The following is a 22,944-nucleotide window of genomic DNA, read 5'->3' as shown; positions in this document are numbered from 1 at the left end:
AAAACCGAGTAAATGAAAGCTGTCCGGATGAATGGGCAACAAACGAAAAGCAGCCTCAATGTCCGTTTTCGCCAACAACGCCCCATACCCAAAGCGTTGCACCCACTGCACAGCCTCGTCAAACGACATATACGACACTGAACATAACTCGTCGTCAATACCATCGTTAACTGAACTCCCCGCAGGAAATGACATATTGTGAATAAGCTGAAACTTGTTCGGCTCCTTTTTTGGTACCAACCCCAACGGTGACACCCACAAGCCCTGCAACTGACACTCCAAAAGCGGGCCCGCTATTCTACCCGCTATTCTAACCACCTTCACCGGAGTCACCCCTCTTCTGCACAGCCTCAAATTCCCTTGCCTTTCCTGCGCTTAAAACACTGGGACAAGTTGTGAGCCCCGCCGCAACCGGAGCATTCATGCTTGAACCGGCAATCAGCCAGGTACTTACAGTACCCCTCGTTAAAGGGATTCTGTCATGAGATTTGAGCCCTATAAGCTAAACATATGGCCAGGTCCGTACTAATAACATGAATCCTAAACTGCCCTTATTAAACCTGCTTGTGGCTCTATTAGCCCAAAAAAATGGTTTTTATAAGCTGTCACTCATCTACCTAAGGTGCCCAAGGGGTTTTACGTTAACCCAGGGTGCCCGCCCGCACCACTAGCCGTCTGGTGCCCAGCGCCGCCTTCCTCACCTCAGCCCCGCCTCCGCAATCCTCCCGTCCCTCTGCTAGATCCGGCGCCTGCGCACTAGGCTCAGCCTGATGCGCCGCGGACTCCTGGCAGAGGCTTCGTTGAGCGAAGTGCTTATATTAATATAGCCCCTCAGGCGTGATGAAGGCAGTTTTCTCTTTGGCAGCCTCCCTTAAGGGCACCTGCCAGTACCCTTTCCTGAGGTCCAAAACAGAAAAATACCAGTCTTGTCCTAACCTCTCGTTGAGCTTATCCACCCGGGCCATGGGATACGCATCGAATTTGGAAGCCTCGTTAAGTTTTCGAAAGTCGTTACAAAACCGTCCCGTCCGGCTTGGGAATCAATACTATAGGACTGGCCCACTTACTTTTTGACTCCTCAATGACGTCTAGCTGCAACATTAGCTGCACCTCCTCCGATATGGCTTGTCGCCGAGCCTTGGGTACCATGGTTTTAATCTGACTTTTGCCTGAGGCTCAGTGACAATGTCATGCTGGATTGTGGAAGTGCGTCCAGGGAGGTCCGAGAACACATCCGTGTTTCGACTAACAAACTCCCTGGCCTCCTGAGTCTGTTTAGAGGAGAGGCTGTCAGCAATTTTAACTGTGGCAGCCACTTCTCTTGCATCAGACAGAGGGGCCAGTACCTCTTCTCCTAGAAAACCCGGCGGCAGGCTGTCTTCTGTACAGGTTTCCCCATCTTTCCACGGTTTGAGTAAATTCACATGATAAACCTGCTCCGGCTTTCGCCTCCCTGGCTGGTGTACCTTGTGGTTTACATCTCAAATTTTCTAGAGTACCTCGTAGGGCCCTTGCCACCTAGCCAGGAACTTACTGTCCAGGTTCGGCACCAGAACCAAAACCAGATCACCCAGTTTAAAGATCTGGATCCGAGCCTGCCGATTATAGACCCAACTCTGGGCTCGCTGAGCTGCCTCCATATACTCCCTAACAAGAGGCAACACTGTCTCTATCCGATCTTCCATCTGGGTAACGTACTCAATGACACTTTTATGTGGAGTGGGTTGTTGTTCCCACGCCTCTTTGGCCACGTCCAAGAGACCGCGAGGGTGTCTGCAATATAGCAGTTCGATGGGCGAGAACCCAATAGATGCCTGGGGTACCTCTCGCACTGCAAACATGAGATAGGGCAGAAGAAGGTCCCAGTCCTTCCCATCTTTAGCCACCACCCTTTTCAACGTATTTTTTAATGTTTGGTTAAACCGTTCTACCAGACCGTCCGCTTGCGGATGGTAAACGGAAGTACGTAGCTGTTTTATGTGCAGCAACTTACAGAGTTCCCTCATCACCTTGGACATAAAAGGGGTCCCTTGGTTGTTCAGAACCTCTTTAGATAGTCCTACTCGGGAAAACATCTCCATTAATTCCTTAGCTATGAGTTTTGCCGAGGTATGTCGCAGTGGCACCGCCTCCGGGTACCGAGTGGCATAGTCTAGAATGACTAAGATGTGTTGGTGCCCTCTGGCGGACTTCGGTATTGAGCCTATGAGGTCCATAGCTATTCGGTCAAACGGTACTTTGATAATCAGGAGAGGTACTAGGGGACTGCGGAAATGTGGCTGGGGGCTAGTTATCTGGCAGGTAGGGCAAGACTTACAAAACTCTTCCACTTCTTTGAATATGCTGGGCCAGTAAAACCGCTGTAGAATACGATCCTGAGTTTTCTGCAGCCCCAGGTGACCCCCGAGAACGTGTTGGTGGGCTATATCTAACACAAGCTTGCGATAAGCCTTGGGGACCACCAACTGTTCAATAGGCTCACCCCGTAGTTGGTTTACCCGATATCCTGATGAACCACAAAACGGGGAAACACTGACTCTGCCCCAGTTTGCTGTGGTTCACCATCTACTATTAACACATTTTCCCAGGCGTGGGATAGGGTTGAGTCCCGACGTTGGGCGGTACCAAAATTATCCCCAGAGAAATTGAGGTCTGCCAATTCAGGACCCAGCGGCAAGTCCTCCACGTCTCCCACCATAACACTTAGCAGGGTTGTCTCCCCCTCTTCGACCGAAGTGGCGGTCACCCCTACCGCTGGCCCTTCAGTCTCAGGTTCCAAGGGTTCTAGTCTCCCCCCTGAGCCGGGCCACTCTCCTAGGGTTACCCCTGTCTCATGGGTATCAGTCACTCTCATAGCAGACCACAGTGCCGGGAAGCCCGGGAAGTCTCTCCCTATTATGAGTTCATAATGTAGAATTGTGGCGACAGCCACCTCGTGGGTCCATCTACCGTCCACTGTTATAGACACCAGCGTGGTTGGGTAGTCTTTTAAGTCTCCGTGGATGCGCATAACCTTGACTTTCTGGCCAGTATACTCAGTGAACCGCACCAGGGTTGCCCTTACTAGGGTCACCAGACTCCCTGAGTCCAGAAGAGCCTCCGCCGGAGTGTCTCCCACTTCCACCTGGCACAAATGATCTAGAGACTCTGGGGTACCTGTTGCACACAGCCTCTTGGCATATAGTGACTGACGGTAGCCATAGTTAGTGTCCATGGGCTCAACCCGATGGGGACAGTCAGCCCTTACATGGCCAGGCTCCTGACACAGCCAGCAGACAATCGGAGCCAGGTCTGCCGTGGGTACATCCCAGGCGGGTTTAATTGGCTCAAATCTCCGGGCCTGGGATGGAGATTTCCGGGGTGTGCCATCCCCCTCCCAACAGAACCCTCCTTTAGATTCCTAGTAGCTTCATAGCGTTCCACCAGGTCCTTTATCTCAAGGGCATTGCCAGGAGACACCTGACCGATCCAGTGCTGATGGAGAGGGTATGGCAGAGCCCTCCAGAACATATCGGCCAACAGACGATCCAGCATAGCAGTAGGACTCAGCATGTCAGGCTGAAGACATTAGTGCAAGAGGTCAAGTAAGTGATAATACTGGGGTCTTGCAGCTCAGCCGGGTTGAACACCCACTAATGTACATACTGGGCCCGGACCAACACATTCACTCCCAGTCTTACCAGAATCTCATCCTTGACTTTCTGGTAGTCGGCCGCTTGATCGTCCAGCAAGTCGAAATACACCTGCTGGGAATCAGATGCCAGGAACGGAGCGACAACCTCAGTCCACTGGCCACAAGGTACCTTTTCTTTGATGGCCACTTTCTCGTACATCGCCAGGTAGGTTTCGATGTCATCTGTGGGGGTCATCTTAGGAATTGCGGCACTGACTGCTTTCCGGGCATTCTGGACGCTCGGGGTTGCTCCTGCTGTCTGCAAAGCCATCACGTGTTGTAGCAGCAACTGGTTAGTCTCCTGCTGCTGCTTATTAGCCTCGCGTTGCTGCAGGTTTGTATCTCGCTGCTGCAGATTAGCCTCCATGAGGGCCTTCACAACAGTCTCCATTTTGTCGTGGGCATTGGTTGTAATACAGCTGGTTTAATGTACGACATACAACCGTGCCTGAAAAATGCAGAAACCTAAAATATCGGCGTTCACGCCAGCCTCACTGCTCATGCCCGCATCATCCACCAATTGTAGGGTTTCCCTCTGGTAGACAGGATTAGCGGACGCAGTATAGAGGCAACAAGTTCTTTGGATCAAACAGTTCAGTGTATTCACACTTTAGGCAAGTGACAAAACAACCAGTCATAATCAAACACAAAGTCACCTTGCGGTCTTGGTGGTAATTCACACCATGCGGCAATTCTGCCTCAAAGAGTCCTTGACCATAGCCGCACCAACCCGGGCCATGGGATACGCATCGAATTTGGAAGCCTCGTTAAGTTTTCGAAAGTCGTTACAAAACCGTCCCGTCCGGCTTGGGAATCAATACTATAGGACTGGCCCACTTACTTTTTGACTCCTCAATGACGTCTAGCTGCAACATTAGCTGCACCTCCTCCGATATGGCTTGTCGCCGAGCCTTGGGTACCATGGTTTTAATCTGACTTTTGCCTGAGGCTCAGTGACAATGTCATGCTGGATTGTGGAAGTGCGTCCAGGGAGGTCCGAGAACACATCCGTGTTTCGACTAACAAACTCCCTGGCCTCCTGAGTCTGTTTAGAGGAGAGGCTGTCAGCAATTTTAACTGTGGCAGCCACTTCTCTTGCATCAGACAGAGGGGCCAGTACCTCTTCTCCTAGAAAACCCGGCGGCAGGCTGTCTTCTGTACAGGTTTCCCCATCTTTCCACGGTTTGAGTAAATTCACATGATAAACCTGCTCCGGCTTTCGCCTCCCTGGCTGGTGTACCTTGTGGTTTACATCTCAAATTTTCTAGAGTACCTCGTAGGGCCCTTGCCACCTAGCCAGGAACTTACTGTCCAGGTTCGGCACCAGAACCAAAACCAGATCACCCAGTTTAAAGATCTGGATCCGAGCCTGCCGATTATAGACCCAACTCTGGGCTCGCTGAGCTGCCTCCATATACTCCCTAACAAGAGGCAACACTGTCTCTATCCGATCTTCCATCTGGGTAACGTACTCAATGACACTTTTATGTGGAGTGGGTTGTTGTTCCCACGCCTCTTTGGCCACGTCCAAGAGACCGCGAGGGTGTCTGCAATATAGCAGTTCGATGGGCGAGAACCCAATAGATGCCTGGGGTACCTCTCGCACTGCAAACATGAGATAGGGCAGAAGAAGGTCCCAGTCCTTCCCATCTTTAGCCACCACCCTTTTCAACGTATTTTTTAATGTTTGGTTAAACCGTTCTACCAGACCGTCCGCTTGCGGATGGTAAACGGAAGTACGTAGCTGTTTTATGTGCAGCAACTTACAGAGTTCCCTCATCACCTTGGACATAAAAGGGGTCCCTTGGTTGTTCAGAACCTCTTTAGATAGTCCTACTCGGGAAAACATCTCCATTAATTCCTTAGCTATGAGTTTTGCCGAGGTATGTCGCAGTGGCACCGCCTCCGGGTACCGAGTGGCATAGTCTAGAATGACTAAGATGTGTTGGTGCCCTCTGGCGGACTTCGGTATTGAGCCTATGAGGTCCATAGCTATTCGGTCAAACGGTACTTTGATAATCAGGAGAGGTACTAGGGGACTGCGGAAATGTGGCTGGGGGCTAGTTATCTGGCAGGTAGGGCAAGACTTACAAAACTCTTCCACTTCTTTGAATATGCTGGGCCAGTAAAACCGCTGTAGAATACGATCCTGAGTTTTCTGCAGCCCCAGGTGACCCCCGAGAACGTGTTGGTGGGCTATATCTAACACAAGCTTGCGATAAGCCTTGGGGACCACCAACTGTTCAATAGGCTCACCCCGTAGTTGGTTTACCCGATATCCTGATGAACCACAAAACGGGGAAACACTGACTCTGCCCCAGTTTGCTGTGGTTCACCATCTACTATTAACACATTTTCCCAGGCGTGGGATAGGGTTGAGTCCCGACGTTGGGCGGTACCAAAATTATCCCCAGAGAAATTGAGGTCTGCCAATTCAGGACCCAGCGGCAAGTCCTCCACGTCTCCCACCATAACACTTAGCAGGGTTGTCTCCCCCTCTTCGACCGAAGTGGCGGTCACCCCTACCGCTGGCCCTTCAGTCTCAGGTTCCAAGGGTTCTAGTCTCCCCCCTGAGCCGGGCCACTCTCCTAGGGTTACCCCTGTCTCATGGGTATCAGTCACTCTCATAGCAGACCACAGTGCCGGGAAGCCCGGGAAGTCTCTCCCTATTATGAGTTCATAATGTAGAATTGTGGCGACAGCCACCTCGTGGGTCCATCTACCGTCCACTGTTATAGACACCAGCGTGGTTGGGTAGTCTTTTAAGTCTCCGTGGATGCGCATAACCTTGACTTTCTGGCCAGTATACTCAGTGAACCGCACCAGGGTTGCCCTTACTAGGGTCACCAGACTCCCTGAGTCCAGAAGAGCCTCCGCCGGAGTGTCTCCCACTTCCACCTGGCACAAATGATCTAGAGACTCTGGGGTACCTGTTGCACACAGCCTCTTGGCATATAGTGACTGACGGTAGCCATAGTTAGTGTCCATGGGCTCAACCCGATGGGGACAGTCAGCCCTTACATGGCCAGGCTCCTGACACAGCCAGCAGACAATCGGAGCCAGGTCTGCCGTGGGTACATCCCAGGCGGGTTTAATTGGCTCAAATCTCCGGGCCTGGGATGGAGATTTCCGGGGTGTGCCATCCCCCTCCCAACAGAACCCTCCTTTAGATTCCTAGTAGCTTCATAGCGTTCCACCAGGTCCTTTATCTCAAGGGCATTGCCAGGAGACACCTGACCGATCCAGTGCTGATGGAGAGGGTATGGCAGAGCCCTCCAGAACATATCGGCCAACAGACGATCCAGCATAGCAGTAGGACTCAGCATGTCAGGCTGAAGACATTAGTGCAAGAGGTCAAGTAAGTGATAATACTGGGGTCTTGCAGCTCAGCCGGGTTGAACACCCACTAATGTACATACTGGGCCCGGACCAACACATTCACTCCCAGTCTTACCAGAATCTCATCCTTGACTTTCTGGTAGTCGGCCGCTTGATCGTCCAGCAAGTCGAAATACACCTGCTGGGAATCAGATGCCAGGAACGGAGCGACAACCTCAGTCCACTGGCCACAAGGTACCTTTTCTTTGATGGCCACTTTCTCGTACATCGCCAGGTAGGTTTCGATGTCATCTGTGGGGGTCATCTTAGGAATTGCGGCACTGACTGCTTTCCGGGCATTCTGGACGCTCGGGGTTGCTCCTGCTGTCTGCAAAGCCATCACGTGTTGTAGCAGCAACTGGTTAGTCTCCTGCTGCTGCTTATTAGCCTCGCGTTGCTGCAGGTTTGTATCTCGCTGCTGCAGATTAGCCTCCATGAGGGCCTTCACAACAGTCTCCATTTTGTCGTGGGCATTGGTTGTAATACAGCTGGTTTAATGTACGACATACAACCGTGCCTGAAAAATGCAGAAACCTAAAATATCGGCGTTCACGCCAGCCTCACTGCTCATGCCCGCATCATCCACCAATTGTAGGGTTTCCCTCTGGTAGACAGGATTAGCGGACGCAGTATAGAGGCAACAAGTTCTTTGGATCAAACAGTTCAGTGTATTCACACTTTAGGCAAGTGACAAAACAACCAGTCATAATCAAACACAAAGTCACCTTGCGGTCTTGGTGGTAATTCACACCATGCGGCAATTCTGCCTCAAAGAGTCCTTGACCATAGCCGCACCAACCTTTTTTCACGCCAAACAGGTAGCAAGCCTTTATCCAGACACAAGGCTCCCAGATCCCAACACAGAGGCCTGGCTTCTGAGCCCAGCTGCTTATTTAAGGACAGCCAGGTGCTGCCAAAAACTTAAAATCCAGTCCGGTATTTGACCTCACCTGGCTGTAAATCAGCCCAGCAGCACATGCTGGGAGGAAAATACCTGTTTTCCCAGACAAAACCTCTCACTGTGTTTGGACACACCTTCTCATTCAAAGAGTTTTCTTTATTTTCATGACTATGAAAATTGTAGATTCACACTGAAGGCATCAAAACTATGAATTGACACATGTGGAATTATATACATAACAAACAAGTGTGAAACAACTGAAAATATGTTTGAAAATATTCTAGGTTCTTCAAAGTAGCCACCTTTTGCTTTGATTACTGCTTTGCACACTCTTGGCATTCTCTTGATGAGCTTCAAGAGGTAGTCCCCTGAAATGGTTTTCACTTCACAGGTGTGCCCTGTCAGGTTTAATAAGTGGGATTTCTTGCCTTATAAATGGGGTTGGGACCATCAGTTGCGTTGAGGAGAAGTCAGGTGGATACACAGCTGATAGTCCTAATGAATAGACTGTTAGAATTTGTATTATGGCAAGAAAAAAGCAGTTGAGTAAAGAAAAACGAGTGGCCATCATTACTTTAAGAAATGAAGGTCAGTCAGCCGAAAAATTGGGAAAACTTTGAAAGTAAGGGCTATTTGACCATGAAGGAGAGTGATGGGGTGCTGCGCCAGATGACCTGGCCTCCACAGTCACCGGACCTGAACCCAATCAAGATGGTTTGGGGTGAGCTGGACCGCAGAGTGAAAGTAAAAGGGCCAACAAGTGCTAAGCATCTCTGGGAACTCCTTCAAGACTGTTGGAAGACCATTTCAGGGGACTATCTCTTGAAGCTCATCAAGAGAATGCCAAGAGTGTGCAAAGCAGTAATCAAAGCAAAAGGTGTCTACTTTGAAGAACCTAGAATATGACATATTTTCAGTTGTTTCACACTTGTTTGTTATGTATATAATTCCACATGTGTTAATTCATAGTTTTGATGCCTTCATAGTCATGAAAATAAAGAAAACTCTTTGAATGAGAAGGTGTGTCCAAACTTTTGGTCTGTACTGTATATATATATATATATATATATATATATATACTCACCTAAAGAATTATTAGGAACACCTGTTCTATTTCTCATTAATGCAATTATCTAGTCAACCAATCACATGGCAGTTGCTTCAATGCATTTAGGGGTGTGGTCCTGGTCAAGACAATCCCCTGAACTCCAAACTGAATGTCAGAATGGGAAAGAAAGGTGATTTAAGCAATTTTGAGCGTGGCATGGTTGTTGGTGCCAGACGGGCCGGTCTGAGTATTTCACAATCTGCTCAGTTACTGGGATTTTCACGCACAACCATTTCTAGGGTTTACAAAGAATGGTGTGAAAAGGGAAAAACATCCAGTATGCGGCAGTCCTGTGGGCAAAAATGCCTTGTGGATGCTAGAGGTCAGAGGAGAATGGGCCGACTGAGTCAAGCTGATAGAAGAGCAACGTTGACTGAAATAACCACTCGTTACAACCGAGGTATGCAGCAAAGCATTTGTGAAGCCACAACACGCACAACCTTGAGGCGGGCTACAACAGCAGAAGACCCCACCGGGTACCACTCATCTCCACTACAAATAGGAAAAAGAGGCTACAATTTGCATGAGCTCACCAAAATTGGACTGTTGAAGACTGGAAAAATGTTGCCTGGTCTGATGAGTCTCGATTTCTGTTGAGACATTCAAATGGTAGAGTCCGAATTTGGCGTAAACAGAATGAGAACATGTATCCATCCTCTGATGGCTACTTCCAGCAGGATAATACACCATGTCACAAAGCTCGAATCATTTTAAATAGGTTTCTTGAACATGACAAGGAGTTCACTGTACTAAAATGGCCCCCACAGTCACCAGATCTCAACCCAATAGAGCATCTTTGGGATGTGGTGGAACGGGAGCTTTGTGCCCTGGATGTGCATCCCTCAAATCTCCATCAACTGCAAGATGCTATCCTATCAATATGGGCCAACATTTCTAAAGAATGCTATCAGCACCTTGTTGAATCAATGCCACGTAGAATTAAGGCAGTTCTGAAGGCAAAAGGGGGTCCAACACCGTATTAGTATGGTGTTCCTAATAATTCTTTAGGTGAGTGTATATATTTACTGTGATATTGTGTTGCAATCGACTATTCGTTCTTATTCGGGTCGGTGATAGTCTCTGATGTCCATGGAGCACAAGATGGGACCAGGATGTGTCTCTATAAGCAGCTTGGTTCCAGGTATCTGATTTTTAAGTCTTTTCTACTGGAGAAGGAAGATGAGTTAATTGCAGATATGAAAATGACCATCTTAAATGTCATCTCTAGAAAGGACATTTATTTCTTGTGAGTTGTATTTTTAGCAGATGTTTCCAAATGAATATGTATCATGAGTTGTGTGGTCTCCAATAAACTTCCTGGTCTAATGTTTTTCTAAATGAGGTCATAGGATACTAACCATGTCCGTTCCTCATACTGATAGCAAACAATGACCTCACCGAGCCTCACAGTTTACGCATTGTAGTTTGGGCTATCTTTGTCTTAGCAGATGTTGACAGTGTGGTCATATTTACCACGTCATCCCACTAAAAAACGTACATTGTTTTCACCATTAGCAGGTTGACGGGGTGGAAAAAAAGAAATTTGGATACTTCCTTCATTCCATTGACGTCAATATCGCAATAAGATTTTATGGAGACAGGGTCATTGACCTAAACAGGGTGTTATAAAGCGGATGTGCATCTGCTCTGCCACTTGAACAGATTTGGTTTAGGGCTACTTCTAAAGGCAGTATCTACAGTGGGATGCGAAAGTTTGGGCAACCTTGTTAATCGTCATATAAAAAATGTCAGTTAAATATATCATATAGGAGACACACACAGTGATATTTGAGAAGTGAAATGAAGTTTATTGGATTTACAGAAAGTGTGCTATAATTGTTTAAACAAAATTAGGCAGGTGCATAAATTTGGGCACTGTTGTCATTTTATTGATTCCAAAACCTTTAGAACTAATTATTGGAACTCAAATTGGCTTGATAAGCTCAGTGACCCCTGACCTACATACACAGTTGAATCCAATTATGAGAGAGTATTTAAGGGGGTCAGTTGTAAGTTTCCCTCCTCTTTTAATTTTCTCTGAAGAGTAGCAACATGGGGGTCTCAAAACAACTCTCAAATGACCTGAAGACAAAGATTGCTCACCATCATGGTTTAGGGGAAGGATACAGAAAGCTGTCTCAGAGATTTCAGCTTCTGTTTCCACAGTTAGGAACATATTGAGGAAATGGAAGACCACAGGCTCAGTTCAAGTTAAGGCTCGAAGTGGCAGACCAAGAAAAATCTCGGATAGACAGAAGCGACGAATTGTGAGAACAGTCAGTGTCAACCCACAGACCAGCACCAAAGACCTACAACATCATCTTGCTGCAGATGGAGTCACTGTGCATCGTTCAACCATTCGGCGCACTTTACACAAGGAGATGCTGTATGCGAGAGTGATGCAGAGGAGGCCTTTTCTCCACTTGAGGTGGGATAAAGCACATTTGGACAAGCCAGCTTCATTTTGGAATAAGGTGCTGTGGACCGATGAGACTAAAATTGAGTTATTTGGCCATAACAAGGGGCGTTATGCATGGAGGATAAAGTACACAGCATTCCAAGAAAAACACCTGCTACCTACAGTAAAATCTGGTGGTGGTTCCATCATGCTGTGGGGCTGTGTGGCCAGTGCAGGGACTGGGAATCTTGTCAAAGTTGAGGGACGCATGGATTCCACTCAGTATCAGCAGATTCTGGAGACCAATGTCCAGGAATCAGTGACAAAGCTGAAGCTGCGCCCGGGCTGGATCTTTCAACAAGACAACGACCCTAAACACTGCTCAAAATCCACTAAGGCATTTATGCAGAGGAACAAGTACAACGTTCTGGAATGGCCATCTCAGTCCCCATACCTGAATATAATTGAAAATCTGTGGTGTGACTAAAAGAGAGCTGTCCATGCTCGGAGGCCATCAAACCTGAATGAACTAAAGATGTTTTGTAAAGAGGAATGGTCCAAAATACCTTCAACCAGAATCCAGACTCTCATTGGAACCTACAGGAAGCGTTTAGAGGCTGTAATTTCTGCAAAAGGAGGATCTACTAAATATTGATTTCATTTCTTTTTTGTGGTGCCCAAATTTATGCACCTGACTAATTGTGTTTAAACAATTATAGCACACTTTCTGTAAATCCAATAAACTTCATTTCACTTCTCAAATATCACTGTGTGTGTCTCCTATATGATAGATTTAACTGACATTTTTTATCGTAAACAACCAACGATTTATACAGAAATATCATGACGATTAACAAGGTTGCCCAAACTTTCGCATCCCACTGTAAGTGGCCCACCTGCAAGTCGCCCTTCAACCCCATCTACAGAGATCTGGACTGTACTGCAGGGGAATCACCAGGTCATTAACCCTTGAAGTAGTCTATGTCCAAGTGACGGCTGACTTACAGGGGTCAAGAGTAGTGTTGAGCGAACCCGAACTGTAAAGTTTGGGTCCGTACCGAATTTTGCGAGTTCGGGTACTCGGACCTAGACTCGAACCTTGTCAGAAGAGTTCGGGTTCGAGTTCAGTGTTCGGGCATTTATTAAAGTTTGTTGAAAGGATGCAGGACAGACAATCAACAAGCTTTTAAGCTGTGAGCACTTAGAGGCCATCACAGCCATGCCTACTAATGGCATGGCTGTGATTGGCCGGTGCATCATGTGGCCCAGCCGCTATACAAGCTGGATCACGTGTAGTACCGCCCATCAGCTCTGAGTAGTGCAGGGACAGGAAGCAGGCAGCTGAAGTGAGGAAGAGTGTTAGGCTAAATGCACACGATCAGGATTGCGTGCGGATTTTCCGTGCGGATTTGCATGCGGAAAATCCGCACCGTAGGTCATGTGCATTGTATTCTATGAGAATTTGAAATTCTCAATGCACACGAAGCAGATTTTTTCCACACAGATTTTGACCTGCAGTGCAGAAAATCCGCAGCATCTCAATTTATTTTATTTTTCCTGACTGGATTTTCTTCATTCAATTAGTAAAATCCACATGCGGAAAATCCACATGCGGAAAATCCACACCGAATCTGCACCAAATGCGCATGCAAATCTGCACCAATTGATGTGGATTGACCGCACAGATTTGCCTGTGAACACCTGTGGATTTTAGTGCGGATACTCCGCACATGTATCCTGTGCATGTACCCTTAGGAACCTGGCTATTTGTTTTGTGGGTGACCTTTAATGATTTTTTGTGGGTGCAATGCACCATTTTTGTACCCCTGACACAAAAATATAATCGTTAATCCGTCTGTTAGTTCAGTGGGTGACATATGCCGATTTTTGATGTGAGATACACGTGCCCTTTATATGTGACAGGGAAATTAATATAGTTAATCCGTCTGTTAGTTTGGTGGGTGACCTCAAAGAATGAGGAGAGCATCAAATAAGGCACGTGGCCCAGGTCGTGGTGCTGCTGGGGGAGCTCCTGTTGCAGGGAGAGGACTTGGTCGATCTGTGCCAGCTACACGCCTAAATGAAACACCTTCCTCAGGTGCGAGTAGGCGACAAAAACATTCAGAGTAATTTTGTAGGCCTGAGAACCGGTGTACGAATAGTGAGGCCAGAACAAGTACAGGCGATAGTAGATTGGGTTGCTGACGGTGCCTCCAGTTCCTTCACATTGTCTCCCACCCGATCCCCTGCTAAAAGCGCAGAGTTGGCACCTGCAGCCTATAGGTATCTGTCTTTCACCTCACCCTAGGGTGGCCACTGGCTTCACCCTAGAAAGCCGGACCTCACCGACCATGCCCAAACCACGCCCACAGTGCCCCAAACCATGCCTCCAAGCCACGCCCCGCATCAGTGAAGCCACGCCCCCACCGCCAGCCATAAAAACATGGGGGAGGAGAGGGAAGAACTTAGTGAATGGAAGGTGAGCGGAGGCAGCACGGAGCGCTTCTCCTCCCCTCAGTCAGCCACAGGGAGCCATGTCTGTGGCTCCAGTGACTGACTGGGGTGAGAGAAGCCTCAGTCCGTTGCTGCAGCTCACACTCAGACAGCACAATGCTGCTGTCTGAGCGTGAGCTACTGAAAATGAGGACACCCCTGTGTCCGTCCAGGCCCTGCGCCGGACGGAGGACAGGGAGCCTGAAAGCCGGACTGTCTGGCCTAAAACCAGACGTCTGGCCACCCTACCTCACCCCCTTGCAAATCAGCCAAGCAGTCTGAGCCCCAAGTCATGCAGCAGTCTCTTATGCTTTTTGATGACTCTGCTAGCAGGGTTTCCATGGACCATCCTCTTAGCCCTGCCCAGAAGTGGAAGAGATTGAGTACACCGATGCCCAACCACTTATGTTTCAGGATGTGGACATGAGAGGACCACCGCAGCACCTCTCGGATGATGGCGAAACACAGGTGCCAACTGCTATGACTTTTTGCCTTGTACAGACCGGCAAGGAGGGCAGGGGCGAAGAGTGCGTGGAAGATGATGTGGAGGACGATGAGGTCCTAGACCCCACATGGAATCAAGGTCATGCAAGTGACGTGTGCAGTTTGGAGGAAGAGGTGTTGGTCACACAGAGCCACCAGCACAGCAGAAGAGGGAGCAGGGTGCAAAAGCGGAGCGGCCGTCCCCTAGCCAGTATGCCTGCTACTGCCCACTGCAGCAAGGGACCGAGCACACCAAAGCCAGCTCCAAGGAGTTCTCTGGCGTGGCAGTTCTTCAGACAATGTGCTGACGACAAGACCCGAGTGGTTTGCACGCTGTGAAATCAGAGCCTACAGCGCGGCATAAACGTTCTCTACCTGAGCACAACCTGCATGACCAGGCATTTAAGTACAAAGCACGAGCTGCAGTGGAGTAGACACCTCAAAAACCAAGAAAGGTCTCTGGCTCCTCCTGCTTCCTCTTCTGCTGCAGTCTCGGCCTCTTCATCCCCCTCTGGAGTGACAGTGCCACCTGCCACCCCGCAAACAGAGGATCTGCCAGCAACACCACCACCTGGGTCACCAAGCATCTCCACAATGTCCCATGGAAGCGTTCAGCTCTCCAGCTCCCAAACACTGGAGAGAAAGAGGAAGAACCCCCCTACTCACCCGCGATCCCTGGCCCTGAATGCCAGCATTTCTAAATTACTTGCCTTTGAAATGCTGTCATTCCGTCTGGTGGAGACAGAGATTTTAAAAACCTTATGGCGGGGGCTGTCCCACAGTATGTGGTTCCCAGCCGCTACTATTTTTCCAGGCGAGCCATCCCTGCCCTGCACAACCAAGTGGGGGACAAAACCAGGTGTGCACTGCGCAACGCCATCTGTGGCAAGGTCCACATAACCACCGATACGTGTACCAGTAAGCAGGGGCAGGGACATTATATCTCCCTAACTGCACACTGGGAAAATGCAGTGGGGGCTGGGCCTAAGGCGGATAGCAGTTTGGCGCATGTCCTACCGCCACTGAGGATTGCAGGACATTTCTCGTTGCCTCCTCCGCCTACTCCGCTTCCTCATCCTCTACCAGCTCCTCATCCGGTCAGCGTAACACCTTCACCACCAACTTCAGCACAGCCGGGGGAAACGACATCAGGCTGTTTTGAAACATATCTGTTTGGAGGGGAAAAAAAACACACCGCGCAGGAGCAGTGGACAAGCATGGAACAGACCGATGAGTGGTTGGTGCCGCTGAGCCTCAAGCCCGGCCTGGTAGTGTGAAATAATGGGCGAAATCTCGTAGCAGCTCTGGGACTAGCCGGTTTGACGCACATCCCTTGCCTGGCGCATGTGCTGAATTTGGTGGTGCAGAGGTTCCTAAAAAATTACCCCGATATGTCAGAGCTGCTGCAGAAAGTGCGGGCCGTCTATGCGCGCTTTCAGCGTTCTCACCCTGCTGCTGCTCACCTGTCAGCGCTGCAGTGTAGCTTCGGCCTTCCCGCTCACCGCCTCATATGTGACATGCCCACAAGGTGGAACTCCACCTTGCACATGCTGGCCAGACTGTGCAAATCGGGTGAGTCGCTCTGCAGAACAGCATCACTTCACCAACAACGAGCGGGCCTCCATGCGGAATGTGTTTTGCTGTTTCGAGTACTCCAGCAACATGGCCAGTGCCGATGACGCAGTCCTCAACGTTAATATCCCACTTCTATGTCTCCTTGAAAAAACACTTCATGCGATGATAAAATTGGTATTGGATGTGGCACAGGAGGAAGAGGAGGAAGAGGGATCATTTCCACGGTTATCAGGCCAGTCATTCACAAGTGGCTCGGAGGGTGGATTCCTGCACCAACAGAGGCCAGGTACACAACTGTCCAGCCAGGGCACAGTTCTGGAGGATGAGAAGGATGATGAGGAGGAACCATGTTCACAGCAGGGTGGCACCCAGACCAGCTCATGGGCTTCATTGGAGCATGGCTGGGGGGATATAGAGGACACGGACGATACACCTCCCACAGAGGACAGCTTGTCGTTGCCTCTGGGCAGCCTGGCACACATGAGTGACTACATGCTGCAATGCCTGCGCACTGACCGTCAAGTTGCCCACATTCTAACGTGTGCTGATTACTGGGTGGCCACGCTGCTGGATCCCCGCCACAAGGACAACGTGCTGTCCATAATTCCGTCACTGGAGCGTGATCGGAAGATGCGCGAGTACAAGCGCACGCTGGTAGACACGCTACTGGTGGCATTCACACCTGACAGTGGGGGCTCAGTGGAAGCACAAGGCGGAGGAGGAGGAGGAGGAAAAGGTCGCCAACGCAGCTGGGGCACCGCCAGCACCTCAGAAGAGAGGGTTAGCATGGCCGACATGTGGAAAAGCTTTGTCAGCACACCACAACAACCAGCACCACCAGCTGATATGGAACATCTTAGCAGGAGGCAGCATTTCACCAACATGGTGGAGCAGTATGTGTGCACACGCCTACACGTACTGAATGACGGGTCTGCCCCCTTCAACTTCTGGGTCTCCAAATTGGGCACATGGCCTGAGCTTGCCCTTTACACCTTGGAGGTGCTGGCCTGCCCTGCAGCCAGTGTATTATCTGAACGTGTGTTTAGCACGGCAGGGGGCGTCATCACAGACAAACGCAGCCGCCTGTCCACAGCCAATGTGGACAAGCTCACGTTCATTAAAATTAACCAGGCATGGATCCCTCAGGACTTGTCCGTACCTTGTGCAGAATAGACATGTATACCGGCCGCACCCAGCCATTGTTATACTCTAGCGCACTTTCTCTTTGCATTCTCTTTTCCAGTTCCCAATGTTTTGGGGTCTTCCCAAATTAATAAAAAAAAGAAAAAATATATAAGAAATTAAAAATAAAGGAAATAAAAAAAAAAAAAAAAACAGTGTTGGCTACCTCCTCCTCCTCCACCACCGCTTCTACCTGCACCGCCACGTCCACCGCCTCCTCAACCTCCTACTCCACTTTGACCTCTGCCTCCTAGTTCAAGATTATTATTTTTTTACTTTTTTCTATTCTATGTTATTTTATGTAATTTCCCTATCCACATTTGTTTGCAGGGCAACTGTCCTGCTCTTACCTCTATTTTGCTTCCTCTTGCTGCCCTCTAGCCCTTACTATGTCTATTTTACAGGCATTTTATTGCCCCAAAGTTTGGGTCCCTATTGACTTCAATGGGGTTCGGGTTCGAGGTCAAGTTCGGGTGAACCCGAGCTTCCAGGTGTTCGCTCCTCCCTACTTTCTACCTTTTTCTCTGCTTTTCGGCAGCTTTGCTTGTCTCTCGCTTTTTCAATCCAGAGCTAGATCTCTCCCTTTCTCTGCTCCTCTCTATATGACAAAACTGATCTGATCTGTCTCTACACCTACTCCTCCTCTGTAAGTGAGGGAATACGGCTCCACCTAGTGGCTGGTGGATACAGTCTATTATCTCAAATTTGTAGAATACGCAGAAATACATAGTATAAAGCCCTCTTTTTGCAGTGTCCACATAGCCTGAAGAAGTGGAGAATAACACATATGATTTAAAGAGCACCAAGAAAAGAATCCCAGACATGCAACTTCCCTTCAACCCTTCATTGGGCATAACAAAGAACACAGGTCTCTCCCACAACAGTGCCAGCCTCAAAGTACCACCAGAACATTGGCAGCCTTACGGTACCACCAGAATAGTGCCAGCCTCACAGTGCCAGCAGAAAACTTCCAGCCTCACTATGCCACCAGAACACTGCCAGCCTCAAAGTTCCACCAGAACCGTGCCAGCCGAACAGTACCACCAGAACAGTGCAGCCTTTCAGTGCCAGCCATTTGGTACTCCCAGAGCAGTGCCACGCTCACAGTGCTCCCAGAACAGTGCCAGACATGCACTGCCCCTAGAACATTGTCAGACACACAGTGCCAGTCACATTTTCCCATAATAGTAGAAATCACACAATGCCCCCAGAACAGGGACAGACATACAATGTCCTCAGAGCAGTGCCAGCCTCACAGTACCTCCAGAACAATGCTAGCCTCATGCTGCCTTGAGAATAGTGGCAGACATGCAGTGCCCCAGAAAATGACCAGTCACACAGTGCCCTCAGAACAGTACAAGTCATACAGAGCCCCAAGAAGAGTGCCAGGATAGTGCCAGGGGCACAGTATCTCCAGAACAGTACCAGTCACACAAAATGCCCCCGAAATAGTGGCAGACACATAGTGACCCCACATTTTGAACCAAAAAGTACCCCCAGAACAGTGCCAGCCACACCATGTCCCTAGAATACTGCTGCAGCGGCCGGGTGGTGGTGTTCACTACTTGGGGTCCCTATAAGTGTTTAGTTTGTCAAGCTGCATTTCAGCATCGAGGAACAGAGTCCCCCTAAGTAGATGGTGTTGGTGGTGGGTACCCAGGATAGGAATGCCAGAGTGGTATAAGGGTTGCCTATGATGTCCCTTTAGGTGTGGCTGTGCACTTGTCGTGGTGCTCCTACCTGGATATACTGGAACCCCAGGCATGGTCGTCCGCAGCCTTGCAACTAAGATCAATAGTTCATGAAGGAATAATAAAAGAAATAGAGTCCAGACTTGGTATAACGTTGAACCTTGCAGGGGGTACTCTAAACTAACTCTAACTAGCTGAACTCCTCCCTCTAAAGAGAGGGCTAGAATGGATAGAAGGCTCCATTCCAGACAAAGTAGCTCTGCCATAACTGCCGCCATCTGCTGGTGAACCAGGTACATTAGACTTAAACAGTTACAAAATCAGAAATACAGATTCACATTATGCAGGACCTGGCAATAAATACACATGACGACAATATATTAACCATAGCAGATAGTAGAGGGGCACAAAAGGTGGTAATGCCACTCTGGGGAGTTACACTGCCAGTGCACAGAAGAATGTGGCGGTCTTTTGGACACAAATAAGAATGGGGAGAAGGCCATGCACCCACATTCCTTCTCCATATAAGTGTTCTGTAGCTTTCAGCAGTAGATTTTCTAAGAGCCGGCTTATCAGAATGATAAGATATTACATCCGTCATACGATAACACATTGATAAAGCATAGATTTTAGAGAAGATTTACGTCACACTGCCCAGGTTGCAACACAGTTTCTCTCTCCATCACCAGTTATTTCCTCTATGGCTGATCTACAACAGATATCAATTATCTACTTCTGCATCTGTAGGTATAAAGGGCTCCTGGTGTCACCCTGAAAACATCAGCTATATGACAAATTACTAACTAGTGTTGGTCGGGCACCAAAGTGCTTGTGTGCTCTAGTAGAACACTTCCCGATGCTCAGGTGTTCTACAGAGCACCCGAGCACTATAGAAGTCAATGGGAGAACCCGAGCGTTAAACCAGGCACCCCCTGCTCTGAAGAGGGGAGGATGTCAGGACTCTAGTTCGGCTTAGGAGTCCCTGCTCTGACTCCATATATAGCTATGTCCATAACAGTGGCGGATCCAGAGCCTGGTCTCGGGAGGGGCACTTCCAGATTATTTTCTGTCCGCCGCCACAAAACAATGATGCTTATAGAACAGACTACACAGTGTAGCGGTATACTGTATATTGTGGGGCACAGTGTAGAGGTATACTGTATATTGTGTGGCACAGTGTAGAGGTATACTGTATATTGTAGGGCACAGTGTAGAGGTATACTGTATATTGTGTGGGACAGTGTAGAGGTATACTGTATATTGTGTGGCACAGTGTAGAGGTATACTGTATATTGTGGGGCACAGTGTAGAGGTATACTGTATATTGTGTCGCACAGTGTAGAGGTATACTGTATATTGTGTGGCACAGTGTAGAGGTATACTGTATATTGTGGGGCACAGTGTAAAGGTATACTGTATATTGTTGGGCACAGTGTAGAGGCATACTGTATATTGTGTGGCACAGTGTAGAGGTATACTGTATATTGTTGGGCACAGTGTAGAGGTATACTGTACATTGTGTGGCACAGTGTAGAGGTATACTGTACATTGTGTGGCACAGTGTAGAGGTATACTGTATATTGTGTGGCACAGTGTAGCGGTATACTGTATATTGTGTGGCACAGTGTAGCGGTATACTGTATATTGTGTGGCACAGTGTAGAGGTATACTGTATATTGTGTGGCACAGTGTAGAGGTATACTGTATATTGTGTGGCACAGTGTAGAGGTATACTGTATATTGTGTGGCACAGTGTAGAGGTATACTGTATATTGTGTGGCACAGTGTAGCGGTATACTGTATATTGTGTGGCACAGTGTAGAGGTATACTGTACATTGTGTGGCACAGTGTAGCGGTATACTGTATATTGTGTGGCACAGTGTAAAGGTATACTGTATATTGTTGGGCACAGTGTAGAGGTATACTGTATATTGTGTGGCACAGTGTAGAGGTATACTGTATATTGTGTGGCACAGTGTAGCGGTATACTGTATATTGTGTGGCACAGTGTAGAGGTATACTGTACATTGTGTGGCACAGTGTAGCGGTATACTGTATATTGTGGGGCACAGTGTAGAGGTATACTGTATATTGTGTGGCACAGTGTAGAGGTATACTGTACATTGTGTGGCACAGTGTAGAGGTATACTGTATATTGTGTTGCACAGTGTAGAGGTATACTGTATATTGTGTGGCACAGTGTAGCGGTATACTGTATATTGTGTGGCACAGTGTAGAGGTATACTGTATATTGTGTGGCACAGTGTAGAGGTATACTGTATATTGTGTGGCACAGTGTAGGCTATATGTGTATAACATAAACATATTTGACATGAAAACTTACAATTACTTCGCTTGTCCCTTGGGGATCTCGGACACCACTTCAACACTTTGGCCGGGGGCTCGGTGGAGCTGATGTTGTGTTTTATCCTAATGAGAAAGAATTCATAATAAGGATTTGGAGAAGGACCTAGATTGACAATGGTCTGAAACGCATAACATATCTGTGTGTACCGCAAGTTTTTAACAGCTGTTGGAATAAAGTTTATACCTTGAACACCAGAGCTGGACACAACAAGCTTTCTTCTGATATATATGAATGCATAATATGTGGGAAACTACTACTGATGTTTTAGCCATAACATATTTACATGTATTATAATATATTATAGATTCTAAATATATAATAACATATGTAAATATATATATACAGTACAGACCAAAAGTTTGGACACACCTTCTCATTCAAAGAGTTTTCTTTATTTTCATGACTATGAAGGCATCAAAACTATGAATTAACACATGTGGAATTATATACATAACAAACAAGTGTGAAACAACTGAAAATATGTCATATTCTAGGTTCTTCAAAGTAGCCACCTTTTGCTTTGATTACTGCTTTGCACACTCTTGGCATTCTCTTGATGAGCTTCAAAAGGTTGTCCCCTGAAATGGTTTTCACTTCACAGGTGTGCCCTGTCAGGTTTAATAAGTGGGATTTCTTGCCTTATAAATGGGGTTGGGACCATCAGTTGCGTTGAGGAGAAGTCAGGTGGATACACAGCTGATAGTCCTACTAAATAGACTGTTAGAATTTGTATTAGGGCAAGAAAAAAGCAGCTAAGTAAAGAAAAACGAGTGGCCATCATTACTTTAAGAAATGAAGGTCAGTCAGTCAGCCGAAAAAATGGGAACACTTTGAAAGTAAGGGCTATTTGACCATGAAGGAGAGTGATGGGGTGCTGCGCCAGATGACCTGGCCTCCACAGTCACCGGACCTGAACCCAATCGAGATGGTTTGGGGTGAGCTGGACCGCAGAGTGAAGGCAAAAGGGCCAACAAGTGCTAACCATCTCTGGGAACTCCTTCAAGACTGTTGGAAGACCATTTCAGGGGACTACCGCTTGAGGCTCATCAAGAGAATGCCAAGAGTGTGCAAAGCAGTAATCCAAGCAAAAGGTGGCTACTTTGAAGAACCTAGAATATGACATATTTTCCGTTGTTTCACACTTGTTTGTTATGTATATAATTCCACATGTGTTAATTCATAGTTTTGATGCCTTCATAGTCATGAAAATAAAGAAAACTCCGTGATCCGTGATACGGAAGATTATAAGAGAGGTGATATCTACACATGGCAGACAGATCCATCGCATATGTCTTTTAATCAAAATAGTAAAATGAGGAGAAAAAACACACAGTCTGTTACAGATGAAGAAAGGGCTTTTTTAGGAAGCGATCTGGATATCAAGAAAAGAAAAGAACAAGAACCAGAAGGGGAGGCAAAAGGTTCAGAAGAAAAAGGAAAACAGCGATACAACAGAACCAGATTACAGGCGATAAAGGCATCATCCCAGAGACAGAGACCATAGTCTTTAATTTATCTTCAACAGAATTGACTGAAGCTCAGCACAGTGTTCTATCTAAGGGACTCACTTTTTGTCCAAGTTCTAAGGTAAATTGGTTCAACATTGAAATGGATTTGAATGATTTTTTCCGTTCTATTAAGTTAAAAATGTTTTTTAAGGGTCGTGTTGCCAATACACAGGTACACTCTAGTG

Source organism: Bufo bufo, chromosome 5, assembly GCF_905171765.1.
Source record: "Bufo bufo chromosome 5, aBufBuf1.1, whole genome shotgun sequence".
Taxonomy (NCBI): Eukaryota; Metazoa; Chordata; class Amphibia; order Anura; family Bufonidae; genus Bufo; species Bufo bufo.
Note: the sequence above shows the minus strand (reverse complement) of the source record.